We start from the raw sequence: 7,236 nt of genomic DNA, 5'->3' as shown, positions 1-7,236 counted from the left end.
CATCATAGATGAATCATAGATGCATCATAGATGCATCAAAGGATGGATCATTAGATGCATCAAAGATGGATCATTGATGCATCATAGATGAATCATAGATGCATCATAGATGAATCATAGATGCATCATTGATGCATTATAGATGCATCAAAGATGGATCATTGATGCATCATAGATGAATCATAGATGCATCATAGATGCATCAAAGATGGATCATTGATGCATCATAGATGCATCAAAGATGGATCATTGATGCATCATAGATGAATCATAGATGCATCATAGATGCATCAAAGATGGATCATTGATGCATCTTAGATGCATCAAAGATGGGTCATTGATGCATCATAGATGCATCAAATATGGATCATTGATGCATCATAGATGAATCATAGATGCATCATAGATGCATCAAAGATGGATCATTGATGCATCATAGATGCATCAAAGATGGATCATTGATGCATCATAGATGCATTAAAGATGGATCATTGATGCATCATAGATGAATCATAGATGCATCATAGATGAATCATAGATGCATTATATATGCATCAAAGATGGATCATTGATGCATCATAGATGCATCAAAGATGGATCATTGATGCATCATAGATGAATCATAGATGCATCATAGATGCATCAAAGGATGGATCATTGATGCATCATAGATGCATCAAAGATGGATCATTGATGCATCATAGATGAATCATAGATGCATCATAGATGCATCAAAGATGGATCATTGATGCATCATAGATGAATCATAGATGCATTATAGATGCATCAAAGATGGATCATTGATGCATCATAGATGCATCAAAGATGGATCATTGATGCATCATAGATGCATCAAAGATGGATCACAGATGCATCATAGATGCAACATAGATGGATCATAGATGCATCATAGATGCATCATAGATTCATCATAGATACATCATAGATGCTTCATAGATGGAACATAGATGCGTCAAAGATGGAATGCATCATAGATGGAACATAGATGCATCATAGATGGAACATAGATGCATCATAGATGGATCATTGATCCATCATAGATGAATCATAGATGCATCATAGATGGATCATTGATGCATCATAGATGAATCATAGATGCATCATAGATGCATCAAAGATGCATCAAAGGATGGATCATTGATGCATCATAGATGCATCAAAGATGGATCATTGATGCATCATAGATGAATCATAGATGCATCATAGATGCATCAAAGATGGATCATTGATGCATCATAGATGCATCAAAGATGGATCATTGATGCATCATAGATGAATCATAGATGCATCATAGATGCATCAAAGATGGATCATTGATGCATCATAGATGAATCATAGATGCATCATAGATGCATCAAAGATGGATCATTGATGCATCATAGATGAATCATAGATGCATCATAGATGCATCAAAGATGGATCATTGATGCATCATAGATGCATCAAAGATGGATCATTGATGCATCATAGATGCATTAAAGATGGATCATTGATGCATCATAGATGAATCATAGATGCATCATAGATGAATCATAGATGCATTATATATGCATCAAAGATGGATCATTGATGCATCATAGATGCATCATAGACGAATCGCATCATAGATAGTGCATAGATGCATCAAGAATGGAACATAGATGCATCATATATGGATCAAAGATGCATCATAGATGGCGCATAGATGCATCATAGATGGAACATAGATGCATCAAAGATGCATCATAGATGGAACATAGATGAATCAAAGATGCATCATAGATGCATCAAAGATGCATCATAGATGCATCAATGATCCATCTTTGATGCATCTATGATGCATCTATGATTCATCTATGATCCATCTTTGATGCATCTATAATGCATCTATGATTCATCTATGATGCATCAATGATCCATCTTTGATGCATCTATGATGCATCTATGATTCATCTATGATGCATCAATGATCCATCTTTGATGCATCTATGATGCATCAATGATCCATCCTTTGATGCATCTATGATGCATCTATGATTCATCTATGATGCATCAATGATCCATCTTTGATGCATCTATGATGCATCAATGATCCATCTTTGATGCATATATAATGCATCTATGATTCATCTATGATGCATCTATGATTCATCTATGATGCATCAATGATCCATCTTTAATGCATCTATGATGCATCAATGATCCATCTTTGATGCATCTATGATGCATCAATGATCCATCTTTGATGCATCTATGATGCATCTATGATTCATCTATGATGCATCAATGATCCATATTTGATGCATCTATGATGCATCAATGACCCATCTTTGATGCATCTAAGATGCATCAATGATCCATCTTTGATGCATCTATGATGCATCTATGATTCATCTATGATGCATCAATGATCCATCTTTGATGCATCTATGATGCATCAATGATCCATCTTTGATGCATCTATGATGCATCAATGATCCATCTTTGATGCATCTATGATGCATCTATGATTCATCTATGATGCATCAATGATCCATCTTTGATGCATCTATGATGCATCAATGATCCATCTTTGATGCATCTATGATGCATCTATGATTCATCTATGATGCATCAATGATCCATCTTTGATGCATCTAATGATCCATCCTTTGATGCATCTATGATGCATCTATGATTCATCTATGATGCATCAATAATCCATCTTTGATGCATCTATGATGCATCTATGATTCATCTATGATGCATCAATGATCCATCTATGATGCATCTATGATTCATCTATGATGGATCAATGATCCATCTATGATGCATCTATGTTCCATCTATGATGCATCTATGATGCATCTATGATTCATCTATGATGCATCGATGATCCATCCTTTGATGCATCTATGATGCATCTATGATTCATCTATGATGCATCAATGATCCATCTTTGATGCATCTATGATGCATCAATGATCCATCTTTGATGTATCTATGATGCATCAATGATCCATCTTTGATGCATCTATGATGCATCTATGATTCATCTATGATGCATCATTGACCCATCTTTGATGCATCTATGATGCATCTATGATTCATCTATGATGCATCAAAGATGGATCATTGATGCATCATAGATGAATCATAGATGCATCATAGATGCATCAAAGATGGATCATTGATGCATCAAAGATGGATCATAGATGCATCATAGATGCATCAAAGGATGGATCATTGATGCATCATAGATGAATCATTGATGCATCATAGATGAATCATAGATGCATCATAGATGCATCAAAGATGGATCATTGATGCATCATAGATGCATCAAAGATGGATCATTGATGCATCATAGATGAATCATAGATGCATCATAGATGCATCAAAGATGGGTCATTGATGCATCAAAGATGGATCATTGATGCATCATAGATGCATCAAAGATGGATCATTGATGCATCATAGATACATCAAAGATGGATCATTGATGCATCATAGATACATCAAAGATGGATCATTGATGCATCATAGATGCATCAAAGATGGATCATTGATGCATCATAGATACATCAAAGATGGATCATTGATGCATCATAGATGCATCAAAGATGGATCATTGATGCATCATAGATGAATCATAGATGCATCATAGATGCATCAAAGGATGGATCATCGATGCATCATAGATGAATCATAGATGCATCATAGATGAATCATAGATGCATTATATATGCATCAAAGATGGATCATTGATGCATCATAGATGCATCATAGACGAATCGCATCATAGATAGTGCATAGATGCATCAAAAATGGAACATAGATGCATCATATATGGATCAAAGATGCATCATAGATGACGCATAGATGCATCATAGATGCATCAAAGATGGATCACAGATGCATCATAGATGCAACATAGATGCATCATAGATGGATCATAGATGCATCATAGATGCATCATAGATTCATCATAGATACATCATAGATGCTTCATAGATGGAACATAGATGCGTCATAGATGGAATGCATCATAGATGGAACATAGATGCATCATAGATGGAACATAGATGCATCATAGATGGATCATTGATCCATCATAGATGAATCATAGATGCATCATAGATGGATCATTGATGCATCATAGATGAATCATAGATGCATCATAGATGCATCAAAGATGCATCAAAGGATGGATCATTGATGCATCATAGATGCATCAAAGATGGATCATTGATGCATCATAGATGAATCATAGATGCATCATAGATGCATCAAAGATGGATCATTGATGCATCATAGATGCATCAATGATGGATCATTGATGCATCATAGATGAATCATAGATGCATCATAGATGCATCAAAGATGGATCATTGATGCATCATAGATGAATCATAGATGCATCATAGATGCATCAAAGATGGATCATTGATGCATCATAGATGAATCATAGATGCATCATAGATGCATCAAAGATGGATCATTGATGCATCATAGATGCATCAAAGATGGATCATTGATGCATCATAGATGCATTAAAGATGGATCATTGATGCATCATAGATGAATCATAGATGCATCATAGATGAATCATAGATGCATTATATATGCATCAAAGATGGATCATTGATGCATCATAGATGCATCATAGACGAATCGCATCATAGATAGTGCATAGATGCATCAAAAATGGAACATAGATGCATCATATATGGATCAAAGATGCATTATAGATGGCGCATAGATGCATCATAGATGGAACATAGATGCATCAAAGATGCATCATAGATGGAACATAGATGAATCAAAGATGCATCATAGATGCATCAAAGATGCATCATAGATGCATCAATGATCCATCTTTGATGCATCTATAATGCATCTATGATGCATCTATGATGCATCTTTGATTCATCTATGATGCATCAATGATCCATCTTTGATGCATCTATGATGCATCTATGATTCATCTATGATGCATCAATGATCCATCTTTGATGCATCTATGATGCATCAATGATCCATCTTTGATGCATCTACGATGCATCAATGATGCATCTATGATGCATCTATGATGCATCTATGATGCATCTATGATTCATCTATGATGCATCGATGATCCATCCTTTGATGCATCTATGATGCATCTATGATTCATCTATGATGCATCAATGATCCATCTTTGATGCATCTATGATGCATCAATGATCCATCTTTGATGTATCTATGATGCATCAATGATCCATCTTTGATGCATCTATGATGCATCAATGATCCATCTTTGATGCATCTATGATGCATCTATGATTCATCTATGATGCATCAATGACCCATCTTTGATGCATCTATGATGCATCTATGATTCATCTATGATCCATCTTTGATGCATCTATGATGCATCAATGATCCATCTTTGATGCATCTACGATGCATCAATGATCCATCTTTGATGCATCTATGATGCATCAATGATCCATCTTTGATGCATCTATGATGCATCAATGATCCATCTTTGATGCATCTATGATGCATCTATGATTCATCTATGATGCATCAATGATTCATCTATGATGCATCAATGATCCATCCTTTGATGCATCTATGATGCATCTATGATCCATCTTTGATGCATCAATGATCCATCTTTGATGCATCTATGATGCATCAATGATCCATCTTTGATGCATCTATGATGCATCTATGATTCATCTATGATGCATCAATGATCCATCTTTGATGCATCTATGATGCATCAATGATCCATCCTTTGATGCATCTATGATGCATCTATGATTCATCTATGATGCATCAATGATCCATCTTTGATGCATCTATGATGCATCAATGATCCATCTTTGATGCATCTATGATGCATCTATGATTCATCTATGATGCATCAATGATCCATCTATGATGCATCTATGATTCATCTATGATGGATCAATGATCCATCTATGATGCATCTATGTTCCATCTATGATGCATCTATGTTCCATCTATGATGCATTCCATCTATGACGCATCTATGTTCCATCTATGAAGCATCTATGATGTATCTATGATGAATCTACAATGCATCTTTGATGCATCTATGATGCATCAATGATCCATCTTTGATGTATCTATGATGTATCAATGATCCATCTTTGATGCATCTATGATGCATCAATGATCCATCTTTGATGCATCTATGATGCATCTATGATTCATCTATGATGCATCAATGACCCATCTTTGATGCATCTATGATGCATCTATGATTCATCTATGATGCATCAATGATCCATCTTTGATGCATCTATGATGCATCAATGATCCATCTTTGATGCATCTATGATGCATCTATGATGCATCTATGATGCATCTATGATGCATATATGATTCATCTATGATGCATCTTTGATTCATCTATGATGCATCAATGATCCATCTTTGATGCATCTATGATGCATCTATGATTCATCTATGATGCATCTATGATGCATCTATGATTCATCTATGATGCATCAATGATCCATCTTTGATGCATCTATGATGCATCTATGATGCATCTATGATTCATCTATGATGCATCGATGATCCATCCTTTGATGCATCTATGATGCATCTATGATTCATCTATGATGCATCAATGATCCATCTTTGATGCATCTATGATGCATCAATGATCCATCTTTGATGTATCTATGATGCATCAATGATCCATCTATGATGCATCAATGATCCATCTATGATGCATCTATGATTCATCTATGATGCATCAATGACCCATCTTTGATGCATCTATGATGCATCTATGATTCATCTATGATGATCCATCATATCTTTGATGCAATGATACAATGATTCAATGCAATGATCCATCTTTGATGCATCTATGATGCATCAATGATCCATCTTTGATGCATCTATGATGCATCAATGATCCATCTTTGATGCATCTATGATGCATCAATGATGCATCAATGATTCATCTATGATGCATCAATGATCCATCTATGATGCATCAATGATCCATCTATGATGCATCTATGATTCATCTATGATGCATCAATGACCCATCTTTGATGCATCTATGATGCATCTATGATTCATCTATGATGCATCAATGATCCATCTTTGATGCATCTATGATGCATCAATGATCCATCTTTGATGCATCTATGATGCATCAATGATGCATCAATGATTCATCTATGATGCATCAATGATCCATCCTTTGATGCATCTATGATGCAT

Source organism: Macrosteles quadrilineatus, unplaced genomic scaffold (assembly GCF_028750875.1).
Source record: "Macrosteles quadrilineatus isolate MER2022 unplaced genomic scaffold, UCM_ALF_1.0 Scaffold_44__1_contigs__length_1017569, whole genome shotgun sequence".
Taxonomy (NCBI): domain Eukaryota; kingdom Metazoa; phylum Arthropoda; class Insecta; order Hemiptera; family Cicadellidae; genus Macrosteles; species Macrosteles quadrilineatus.
This window is presented reverse-complemented; position numbering follows the sequence as displayed.